The sequence below is a fragment of the Protopterus annectens genome, chromosome 10.part0, assembly GCF_019279795.1.
Source record: "Protopterus annectens isolate FY-2018-M chromosome 10.part0, PAN1.0, whole genome shotgun sequence".
Taxonomy (NCBI): Eukaryota; Metazoa; Chordata; order Ceratodontiformes; family Protopteridae; genus Protopterus; species Protopterus annectens.
Window position 1 is genome coordinate 845,989,695 of NC_056744.1, and position 13,985 is coordinate 846,003,679.

Consider the following 13,985-nt stretch of genomic DNA (forward strand, 5'->3'; position numbering starts at 1 on the left):
TATATATATATATATATATATATATATATATATATATATATATATATATATATATGTATGTATATATATGTATGTATATATACATACACTCATATACATGTACACATATGTAGATATGGTATTTATGTCACAACAGTGAACCACATGACAGCAAAGCATTAGACAGGAATGGAAAGGTAACCACATGTGCCACCTGCATCATGTAGTGTTGTTAATATCAAGGCACATGTGTTATGTTGCATCACATGGGTCAGACCATAGCAAGGGTAAGAGTAGGGCTGCTGACAGTTACTCACCAGACCTATTGGCGACTGTATGTGTTGACATCCCAGTGTCTTGGCAGAATATGCAGGCTGTGGACATTAAATAGGTCAGCAACAAAACAAACTGGACACATCCTGCAGCTAGCCACTCACAGATACCAGCACATACAGTATAAATGCCAAACACACACCTGCCATGCCCTGGAATCGAGCATCTACCTGTCTAGTCTACCACACTACAGCATTATGCAGTAACAGAATGCGCTACCGAGATTACTGAACACAGCACTCCCAGAGGCATACTTCTAGGTGGGTGACATCATCCGCAAAGGCAAAGACGCCGATAGGGAATGTATGTGCTGTGAGCCGTCTAAAAGCAATACTCTGTCCCCAGGCAGCTGGAAACACACACACAGGCACACACTTGACAGGGCTGGGAGTTGAACATACACCTAACTACCTTATCACACTACAGCAATACGCAGTTACAGAATGCGCTACCGAGAATACTGAACACAGCACTCCCAGAGGCATACTTCTAGGTGGTGACATCATCCGCAAAGGCAAAGATGCTGATAGGGAATGTATGTGCTGTGAGCCATCTAAAAGCATTACTCTGCCCCTAGGCAGCTGGAAACACACACACACACACACACACACACACACACACACACACACATACTTGGCAGGGCTGGGAGTCGAACATACACCTAACTACCGTATCACACTACAGCATTACGCAGTTACAGAACGTGTTACTGAGATTACTGAACACAGCACTCCCAGAGGCATACTTCTAGGTGGGTGACATCATCCGCAAAGGCAAAGACGCCGATAGTGAATGTATGTGCTGTGAGCCATCTAACAGCATTACTCTGTCCCCAGGCAGCTGGAAACACACACACACACACACGCACACACACGCACACACACGCACAAACACGCACACACACACACACACACACACACACACACACACACACATGCACACACGCACACACACACACACAGAGGCACACACTTGTCAGGGCTGGGAGTCAAACATACACCTAACTACCATATCACACTACAGCATTATGCAGTTACAGAACGCGCTACCAAGATTACTGAACACAGCACTCCCAGAGGCATACTTCTAGGTGGGTGACATCATCCGCAAAGGCAAAAACACTAATAGAGAATGTATGTGGTGTGAGGCATCTAAAAGCATTACTGTGACCCCAGGCAGCTGGAAACACACACACACACACACACACACACACACACACACACACACACACACACACACACACACACACACACACAGGCACACACACACACAGGCACACACTTGGCAGGGCTGGGAGTCGAACATACACCTAACTACCTTATCACACTACAGCATTACACAGTTACAGAACGCGCTACTGAGATTTCTGAACACAGCACTCCCAGAGGCATACTTCTAGGTAGGTGACATAATTCACAAAGGCAAGGATGCTGGTAGGGAATGTATAGAGAGTGAGCAGTCTGAAAGCATATTACTGTCCCAAGGTAGACGTAGACAAACACACGGCAGTGGTGTGATCGAGGCAACTAAATATCTATGGAGCACTACAACAACACTACATAGATACATGATGTGCCACAGACAGTACACCCTTCAAGACAGTCAAACAATGTGTTCAATGTAGGCATCCATCGTGACATGGACAATGGATATCTGTTGCCTGGATGACCACCATCGCTATACAGGATGTCAATGGTCATGCCCATACACAGAGGCACATCACCGACACAAGGTGTCACTGGGCATGCCCACATGCTTAGTATCACACGTCCGTTTGGAATGTACTGTGTGTCCCATCTACACAACAGTGTACTGGGCATGCTCACACACTTATCTGTTGCAAAGGGCCATCAGCAGTTGCAAAGGACTGTCTTGCATGCACACGGATTCTAAATATGGAAGGGCACAGTATGGTGTTACTGTCCCCATGTACATGAATGCCACTCACATGTACTGACCAGTACACACTCAGGAGCCATCACAGATGTCTCAGGTGCAGATCACAGAGGTACACACCGCAGTCTACATTGTAGCCCTCAGACATCATCATGTCGCAGGACCAGCAATACACTGCCATGCATTACCACAACACTGTGTGGCTCATGACCAGTGGACTGTACATAGGTCTACAGCAACTGTGCAGACTACACATGTACAGACAGGGTTCCATCATGATTTATGCATTGCAATTATACCACTGTAATGACCAGGTCGGCTCTACACATATCAGGGGCCCTGGTTCTTACACAGCTGTGACAGATGACTGTTGCTCTACACCAAAGATCACACGTTTGGATATGACATACATGTAATCGCAGTGGATATGTGCATGGACCACGCACACAACACATATGTACATAGCATAGCTTTTGCTGTCCTCCGTGCAGACAAGTGGCTACAGCAATCACATGCACACAAATGGAAGGTGGGTCCATGGCTGTTGAATGCTAACAGTACGTGAGGTAGCAATGTTGACTGAGGATGCATTCCCTCTGTACTAGTTACCCATGACACCCATCATATCTTACAACAGTCCATGTGTTATGCATGTCATCACACATGTCCACCAATTGCATTGCATACAAACATGGCTACATGACAGGCATGTAGGACCAACACACATGTACAATTTGTAGTGTGCATGCAGCTACCATGCATGTGCAGTAGCTGATGTATGTGACTCATCTGTGCCTAACTACAACATGCAGTTGCAATGCAGCCCCATCATTGACACCTGTATATGGTGACATACTGACAGTACGGTAGAATGTACATCAGGTATGGATGGATGTGTGTACATAAAGTGGTGATCCACCTATGCAAATGGATGTTTTCTGGGGAAGGATCACAGGTATGTCACACGCCATCCTACCATTACATGTGCAAACAGTACGCTATGTTACTGTTACTTGACGGTGAAGACATAAAACCTACACAGCGGTCAGGTGTTACCGACTGTATGTCACCTGACACCTATAACACTTACATCCTCTCGTGTACATATAGCACCACAATTGCCGGGCGTAGTGTTGGTACACATAATGCGGCCAATACTGCTGCATGTCTGTCAGACGTATCATCATATCGCAGGTGTATCATTCACACTACTGCCATGTGTGTTTGCTTGTGTGACCATATATGCCACATATGGTGGGGATTACATCCCAATAGTTACACACTCCTGTACACTGTTGTAGAGATCTGTACATACTGCAGCGTGGAAGGTATGATGTAGGCAAGGGTGGTGTGTGTATCACACACATCAGCTATCCATATGTCAATTTTCTCTGTCAATAAAACCAGTGGAATTATCCAGTTTGGAGGAGTATTTCTTGGTCAAAGGCACTGTTTTCTTGGTTTTTGAGTTCTGGATTGGTGCCTAATACTTTTTTATTGGTTTATCCATATGTGTATGACATTTGTGGTCTCCATAGTGTGTGTGTGTGTGTGTGTATGTATGTATGGCTGTCTGGTGCATGGAGTGAGGGTGTATGCAACCATACAGAACACACAGGATCCCTAACCCCTCTTGGTGATGCAGTCTACTACCCTGTTGATGCCATAGGTCTCAGCCGTACTGGCAACCTGTACATGTTCTCTGTGTCACGTGAGTGCACAGTACTGTGAGGGTGATGACCACATAGGCAGGGGTCCTCACCTCAACACTATGGGGTGTGCGTTATAGTGTTGTTGACCCTGTGAGAGTGGGCATGTTCCTGTAATGTGACAGGGTATGACTGCTACACAGTGAGGCCTCATGCTATCAGGTGACCTCTAACATTATCATCGGCCAGACCGCTGTGTACAACCCCTGCACCATGTCAACATAACTGTGATGTGACCTGGTATGGATGTCACGTCTCTAGCCACTGTAGCCTATTAAACTGCCCACATACAACTGGATCAGTATATGTGTGGACATCTGTGGTATGTTAGCCTTTCCAACAGTCAGGTTGAGGCTACGTATAGCATGCTGATATTGCCATACGTGCCTGTGAGTACTCCACAGTTACACATGGGGGACTGCAAACACTGCTACCTGTAGGCACATGCAAGTAGACCATAAGGAGGGAACCAGGGCATCATTACCAGCATGCTGTTACTGTTGTTACCAAGACACATACTGTGAACATATAACAATGCATGCTAAACCTGTACTACATGGTATGTCTGGTGCATGTTAACAGTACACAACTAATGTTATACACACTTCTCTCACTATTCTGTTCACCCTGTTCATCAGACCATTTGAGCATGTCCCTGCACCGATGATGTGGATTACAGGGATGCGGCACAGGCTTCATCATATGCACAGGGTGATAATGTTTTCCAGGGGCATAGGCTGCACCAATGGATGACATCATGTGTGTGGGTAAGGGCCAGTGATATGATTGGACATGTCTGTTCAATATGCATGTGGGTGTTGTGATGCCCTACAGATGTGTTTGCTGTGTGAGTGTATGTGTGCACACAGCTCTGCCTTTTGTGAGGCCTACACAGGAGTATTATTGACAGCTCCAGATTGTACAGACCAGGTTGTACAGCTCACTGTGTCTAGCCACGGCCACGTGGCCTGTGCCTGTCAGGGGTTGCACGGGCACTACCAGGCGGAGGTACAGATTGGCTACTGTCTGACGACACATGTCCACTGGAACTGTGCCCCAACTGGGAACATCCAGGGCCATGTCCACGTGGCCTGCTGTGTCCTGGTGTGGACAGCGTGGCACCAGCTGCACTGCTACTGCTATCGGCACTATGGGAGTGGGCATGTGAGGTGGCATGCTCACGTTGACCTGCACTAGGTGGTGTAGCTGGTCTACGTCCACATGGCCTATGCCTCACTCCTACCAGATGTTCCAGCACAGACAGCTCACACTCAAAGATTGCCATGCCATGGTCAAGGATTCCGACCATGTCACCCAATCGCCTGTCCAGAACATCAGCAATCTGCTGTTGAGCATTTGCCAGTGCTTGGATATTGTCATTTAGGGTATGGATAGCAGCCCTCTGCAGCCTCTGCCCTTCTCTGTTCTGCTGTTCAGCACATGCCTGTGCTGCCATTACAGTCTGGAACATGCGTCTGGTGATACCAGCTGCTGCGCTCTGTCCTGCAGGTGCATGTCTGCCAGAGGTCCTCCTACGAGTAGCACTGGCCGCATGCCTGTGTGGCACATCTGCTGTCATTACACTGACACCATGGTGTGGAGACACACCTTCTGTAGCCACCACACATTCCTGTTCCATGCTAACAGACGCTGACTGTCCTTCCTCTATGGCCACTGGTGATGCGGTATGTGTTGGCAGCAGAACTGTGTGCAGGGAAGAGGGGGACATAGCTGGGATGGCAACCATTGGCACAGATTCAGCCCCTGACAACCCTGCCTGTACCTCATGCATATGTTCATCACTGTTAGTATCTGTGGGGACATTAACATCAGATGGACCGCAGGAGGGTAACGCACCTACATCACCTGTGAATGCAAAGAAAGACTAAATTACAATAGACACACACACACACACACACACACACACACACACACACACACACACACAGACACTCACACACAGACACACACATGCACACACAGACACACCATGCGTGTGAGTTGACAGACGGCATGCAGCATGCCTGTGATACAGCAGACGGCATGCAGCTCAGACATTGTGTTAGTTACCATACCTCCCTGGGGTGCACACTACAGCAAGCAGGTGTCATATCAGTAGCCATGCAGTTCACACAATCATGGTAGTATGCATGCATCCCCGTGATACACCATGTGGACCAAAACAGGATAACAGTTCACATGGCTGACGTGACCTTGACATCTTATCCACTGACATGTGCATTAACATGCATACATGTCTGACACAATGGTGTCCTGACACATGTACAGCATTGTAATGGGCCTCACATTGCGGTGTTGTCTGTGTGCCCTACAGATAGAATGCATGTTTAGCAAATGTGCATGAGCATGGAAGGGTAGTGTGAGCCATCTACATACAGTGTGAAGTACAGAAACTGTGCCATTGCATGGCATCATGAGGTGTCTATATTGCTATACAGTGCATAATATGTACACATTGCATAGCCATAACTGCATGAACACCCATGACATAACTGTGGATTGTGACCCACGATGCTGAGGTGTATACACACCAAACCATGCTGTGTCATGTGACAGGTCACTAGAGGACCTACAGTTGACACCCCTGCACAACTACTACAGAGTCTTAGCTGCCTGTCAACCATGTCCACACATAGCAGACTTGTCAATTCACCATGTCCCACATGACATTGATGTACCACACATACGAGGTGCACAGCTAACGGTGATGTCCTACAGCAGCAAGGGAAATGTACAGTATCTGTGGCTTGATGTGGTGTCAATGTCTGTAGAAGCTGTACAGGTGACTACTGTCATGCTATGACACAGTCGTGATGTTCAACACATGTTATATGGTAGACGTCAGTGACACCTCCACTAGCTGTGCACAGGCATTTAGGATGTCCAGTGTACCACATCAACTGTATAATCAGTAAACTAAGGCTATAATTGGGCCATGTGTGGACAATGTGAAATAGGGTGTATACACATCACATCTTCTGCATGGCTACATGTCTCTGGCCATCCCCCATGGCCATGTGTGCACATGTGTTGGCCAAATGTGTGTGATGGCCATCTATCACACATGTCTGTGTTGTCCCATATGACATGCACCCATATATGTCAGATATGTCACCATCCACAGGGCTATGCAGACAACAGGTTGTATGTTTGGTATGTGAGGTATGGGTTTTGGGATAGTGTGACAATATTGCAGCCAAAACACTACTTGTCAGGGGCATGTCAGATGGCACATCACAATGTGTGCACCCATTGCAGGGGCATATAACATGATGGTGACTCCTGTGGGCTGCCCATATCACAGCTCACTGTGTGGTACTGTTTGCGTACCACACGTGTTGTTGCAATGTATAGTACATATGCCTCCATTGTAGAACACCTCCATCGTTGTATGCACAGCTGTCCACACATGTAGCAATGACAAATACTGTGGTTTTATGTCGGTGTATCATTTTGTTTGTATATATTGCACATGGGTGGCCTGTGTGAATGATGGGTGATGCGACCTGTATATCATGACTGGAATGAACATCAAGTGTACAAGTGTTAACTGGACACATGGCAAATAGATCTATGCTTTGACATGCCTGATACTGATGACAGTCTCACTGTAATGGACTCATGTCTGTGCGGCACACCAGAGGTACCTATATAGGGGTGACACAGCAGTATGAACATTATCCATGACTGTATGACAGCCAGAGGGAGCACTGTGCATGTTTAGACATTCGCCTGTACAATAGCATATAGTATGCACATGTGTGCATACACAGGGTAGCATACTGTAGTATGCAGCATGTGTGTCCACATACCTTGCATATGTTGTTACATTACATAATGTACAGTGACACATGCAACTAAATGGGATATAATAGCCATATGTGCAGTACTGATTTACCAGGCAACTCCAGGCTCATTGGTTGGGAGACACCCACCTCCACGATGGCAGCTAGTGTTTGTGGATGCTGTTCTGAGGGTGTCCCCAGACTGGCCAGTAGCTCCTCGGTGTGTGTAAGTGGGGGCTGGGTTGGTGGCCCACCACCTGTTCCACCTTGTTCCCTGGCGATTGCAGTGACACTCTGTTTTGCATGTTGTATCAAGTCCGTGCAGTGTCTGTGCATCTGCTGGTAGGTACGGTTGTGGCCACCCACATCGTTCACCCTCCTGCGAAGATCCTGCCACAGGTCATCCCACTGCTGGGCATGCTGTGGCACATGGCTGAACAACACCTCATAGTTCCCATGGAGGTACGGGATGAGGACATCATCCTCCTGGCGGCTGTACACTGGCAGGCGTGTACCAGGCATTATCTGTAAGACATAATGATGGTGACAGGTCACAGTTTCAGAGATGTACAGAGATACTGCTGCACATACATTTCTAGTAGATCTAGTACATCTGCACAGTTATCTTTGCAAATCATCATGACACTGACACAACTGACATGTTTGTGCCACACACATGTAACACCCGGTATGCATTGGATATCATCACCATATATGTGTGTCTCCTCATTACATTGTTCATACTACATGTGAATGCTGTCTTGATGTGGGCATGTCTGTTTGCCTGCACTGGTGTTCTTACCTATCAGCACATGCCTGGATGTGTCCACGGTAATGCTGTTGACCTTGATGCTGTGTATATGTCACATATCAACACATACACAGCCTTAATGGACTTGAGCAGTGACAATGCACACATATGCATGGAAACCTTTACATGCATGTGTTTTGCCATATACATCTACACAGCACTGTACAGCTGTTCAACATCCTGCCACGGATCGCCTGTGTTGCACATGTGATAGACATGGGACAATGGCTAGTCGGACATCATTTGCAGGGATGGTTATCAACTATAGCATGTACAAGCAAGGTTTCATAGCTGTATCCGACAGCCATTATGCCATTGCAAGGTGCATCAGTGCCACATTACTGATCCAAACAGTTGATACTACATCTACCATGTGGCCATCACACCATGTATGCCAGGGATGACATGTGCAGCTTTGATGGATAGGGTTGCATGGTATGGGGGGAGTATGTCACATGTATGGCACAGGGATCTGTCCAACATGTGGCGATCCTAATGTTTTATGTCAGGACACAACTGCCCAGGGAGGGGATGTCCCTCCTAATGTGGGACAGGTGATAACCGTATGCATATGGCTAGCTATACCCACACCTACCGTAATGATCTACCTCCGAGTTGGCAATAACAGACACATGATGCGGACACACACGCACACACATTACAGTCACACGGAAACGCACAACGGCATCCTCAACACACACATACACAGACTGCGGCAATCACAAACACAGTCGAACACAGCACCTACGTGGACCGCAACACCGGCAGCGGTAACTAAATGTACCTTCATATCGTGATAATATTACTCGCAGTTCTACTGTTCTGGTACTGTGTTCTTTTGGTCTTTCAGCCTTGTGGTTACGCGTGTCGGTATGTGACACATTCCATAGTTGCTGGTATCCTATTTATTTGTACCTCCAAGGTTTTATGAATGTCGTTGACCTATCTATATATTTGCAGATATCGGTGAATCCGTATATATCAACATATATCTATCGCCCTTTCTATCTGTATTATATATATGTATATATGTATATATGTATATCTATATATATATATATATATATATATATATATATATATATATATCTGACAGGGAAAGTGACAGGCAAGCTACACCTTTCATTGTGTACTTGTTGGTGTATATTGTTTCCTGGACTCTGCACGTTTGTGTCTGTACCTGTCACATTACACACCTGCCATAGGTACATCTTGGCTACCATGGTGTTAGGTGATTGTATACATGATTGCATGTTCTACTCCTGGCAGTGGTCGTTTTACCCTTCAGAGCAGGTGCTATTAGTACAGGGGTGAATAATGCTGGTTTCACCTGTTCTGGACATCATTGACCATGATCTGCGTGATATTTGGAGAAGCATAGCCCTGTTTCGCGCATATCCATATAGTCATTTTTAAACGACGCTTACCAGCAGTGGGCAACTCATATTCCCGCTAACGTGTGCTAAACATGATCTGATGACCTGCATCCGACATGCATTATTCGTGCCTTCGGGATTACGTTACAACCCTTGCAGGACGTGGGACCAGGAACATGCACGACGGTCGCTGCATTTACCACTTGGCCATCTGGGATTTGTATACCTGTTATGGTGTTTTGTATGTGGAGTATACTACGGCTGTTACTCCATACTGCACTCACATGGGTAACTCAGTTAGTTTACATATGGATGAGTCCAGTTAATGGTATGTCCATGTGATGTTTACTGGATGTGCTCCGGCATTGGGTATGTATATCACAGTGAGCCACACACGATAATGTGCTACACCTTCAAACGACCATAGGTGGAGCATGCTGGGGTGATGAATACCTGTCATGGGTACACCCCATGCCTTGACACAACATCCATGATTACATTATGTGGAGCCCCTCATTAACGCAGCAGGGAATCCGTGCAGAGTGTGTGCAGAACAGTGCTTACATACATGTGATCCCGTGATTGCCTCTGCTCCACTAAGCAACAGTTGGTTACTCGATGTTGTGGCGATAGCAGACACTGTTTGCCTTGTTTGGTGTATGGCCTCTGACAATCGGGCATGTACCTACCAATGTACCTTGGAACCTATACACACAGCACCAACATATAGGCGCATGTACTGTTCAGGTGTTGACTTTCCTTGTTCCAATAGCTGTTGTGTGTACAATGTTTGAGGGCTTCCTATGTAGGATTCACACAGTGGGCCACCTATACATTACAATTTACAGGTGGTCGTGTGTGTGTGCCATCCATTTTACTGTGTGTGCAAGTGGAGAGGTGTGTCAGTCCGTAGGGGCCTATACTGTCAGAGTATGTGCTATACGTTCACTCTTTGCCAAGGCATAGGCATATTGGGCATGCCTCCATCTGCCTACTGGGGCTGGCACAGTGTGTTCATGGTCTGAATCCCTCTGTGCCTGTGATGGCCTTGGCAGTTGCGGTGGGCTATGAGGGCCTTTACCATTTTGTCCCTGCTGCAGCTGTTTCCGCAGGATCATATTATGTAGCATGGCACATACTATGAAGATGTGGGCACACATGCCTGGAGAGTACTGCAAGGCTCCACCAGATGTGTCCAAGCAACGGAACTGTGATTTCAGCATCCCGAACACACGCTCTATGATGATTCTGGCTTGTGCGTGTGCCTCATTATGGCATTCTTGCATGGGTGTGTGTGCATTTCTGATGGGAGTCATCATCCACGGCTCCAGTGCATAGCCAGCATCCCCCACAAGGTGGCCATGTGGGATGTCCCCCCTGACAAATACCTGATACAGCTGTGAGGCATGCCAGATAAGGGAGTCATGGTAGCTTCCAGGGCTGCCAGCACACACATCCATGATAATGCCCTGGGCATTGCACACGACCTGGCAGTTGATGGAGTGGAATCCCTTGCAGTTTATGTAGCGCCTACCATGCTTACTGGGTGGTGACTTGATATATATGTGCATGCAGTCTATTGCACCCAGTACCTCCGGGTAGTGTGCCACACGGTGGAAGTGATGCATATTGCTGGCCAACTCCTCCTGAGTTCAGGGGAAGTATATATGCTCATTGGCATGTGGTAACGTGGCATCCAGGAACTGGTGTAGTACCCTGGATGCTGATGCCTGTGAGATCCCCATTATATCTCCAGTTGGCCTTTGAAAGGTACCTGTGGCTAGTATTCGCAAGCTTACACATACCTTCGTCTCCACTGGGATGGGTTCCCCTCTGTTGTTTCTGGCTCTCAGGCGTGGCTGGCACAGCTCAACTATTTGCTGTAAGATGTCCCTGCCCACCCTGTAATGCTCTACTATCTCCAGATCATGTAGCCCCTGGTAGGTTACCCTTGGTCTGAACACTCTTCTCCTCCTCCAGGGCCTGCAGTGGTTGTCGGCATCATCTTCCACAACACCGTCAGTCTCTAACACATGGTGATGAATCACAGCTATGGCAGCTCCCAACATGTACATTTTAAAAGTTCCCCGTCTGTTTACATCTATGGTGCAGTGTTTGGGAATACACAGGTGTGTGTAGGGTGCTTTCACACTTTATACTATTGTGCTGTGAACACAGATGATGTCATAGGGTGTGTATGTACGTTCGTAGCTACAGGCTATCTTATGTGTTTTACTACAGGAACTACTATTGTGGTGCCTTTGGTGTTGAATTACATTTGGCTGCCGTGGATTACCTCTTGCCCTTCCCTTTACATTTCTGCATATTTCACCTATCATTTTCTGGCATACATCCAGCAGCCTGCTTTCATTTGTACTTTCCTAGACCTGGCTTATCTTGCGTCATGTGTTCTATTGCTGCTCTACTGTAGGTTTGCTTTGCTCTGCTATGACAGTTCTCCTATCTTTGCAATCCAATGCCTCCACTCCTTTCTTTGCAATCCAATGCCTCACCTATCCTGTTTTGCAGGTTTCTGCAAGCAGACTTGTCAGCTGCTGTTGATTGGCCACTGTGAGTTGATAGGTGTGAATTGCTCAGTTGTACTCCAATTACCCTACTGCGGCATTTCCTTCTTTTCTTCCCCTGACCTTCCTGTTCGTGCTATTGTTCGCGCCGCGTGCATCCGCTTACCGGGTTTTGAGCATGTTTTTATCCCCGTACACATGTGCTTTCAGGCACCATATGTGCTCTCAGCTAAACGATTCTATACCTACCTCCCCACCCCTGTCCTGCAGCTTTGCTTAGCAATGGCCAGGCCAGATTTGCATTGCTCCAATGTGCTTACAGCTATGGTGGCACACCCCTCTGCTGATGTCATGTATCACCTCTGAGCCACTCCTCGGTGTTATAGCACTGCGCCATATGGTACATCCTTCATCTGGCGGGATGTTTGTGATTCAGTATTACCTGCCTCATTTGCATGGCATTGACTACTAATTCATAGTTACCGCTCCGAACACTGTCGCAGACCCTTAGCAACCTTTGCACCTTGGTTGTGGTGTACCATGCATACCATTGCGCATTATGGTGAAATCCTGATATGTATTACATTGCGATTTTATGACATTTGTATATATTTTCTATGTGTTCCAGTGTGTGCACACATGCCCTGCGGTTGTACTGTGCGTTACTGTGGACATGACATTAAATGTTGTTTTTAGGTGTTGTGCATCTTTTCTTATGCCATTGGCTGTGTATTTAGCCATTTGCATATGTTAACTTTGTAATACATGAGTCTGGTCCGCTTCCATAGCTCCAATGTTCTGTTTGGGGAAATGTAAACCGTGTTTTTTGGTTTACATTTCCGTGGGCTTACGCTACACCTGCACCACTTCATGAATCGCTATATGCCTTCATTTGCATGGTGCGACACTGTGCATGGGGTGATTACCATACCTAAGCCAAGGGCTGTGCAGTTCTGGCGTACGCCAGTAGTGCACGTGGAATTGAATCATACCTGAATTACTCGACGGCCATATTTGGCGTTATACCGCCTATGCTACGCCTGCGCCTGGCACAAACTTCATGAATCCCAGGGTATGTCTTTCACTTGTCTCAGATACATGCTTTGCAAGAGCATTAAATATGCTTTTCTTTTTTTTTTTTTTAATATGATAAATATGCTCTCTTATTCTATCTTTGAGCGAACTATCGGTCTTACCAACATAGAATTTATTACATGACTGGCACGTATCCAGATATACCACATTGGGGGGGGTACTACAAGTTGCATTAATGCTCAAATGAAAGACCTCATGAGAATCTTGATGTTCAAATTCTGTTCCTACATCTATATATTCACAATACTGACATCTCTTACAGGGTTTAGTCCCTCTATCTTTAGAATGCCCTATCTGATCTCTCGATGTACACAGTCTCCTTTTCAATGACTTTTGGGGGCAAAGCCCCCCACATATCTTGGTTATATATTCTCTTTTGGAAACAGTTATTTATTACACTTGTAAGCATCAATGTGTATAGTTTAAAGTGTTTATAATATGTGGAGGACTGTGCC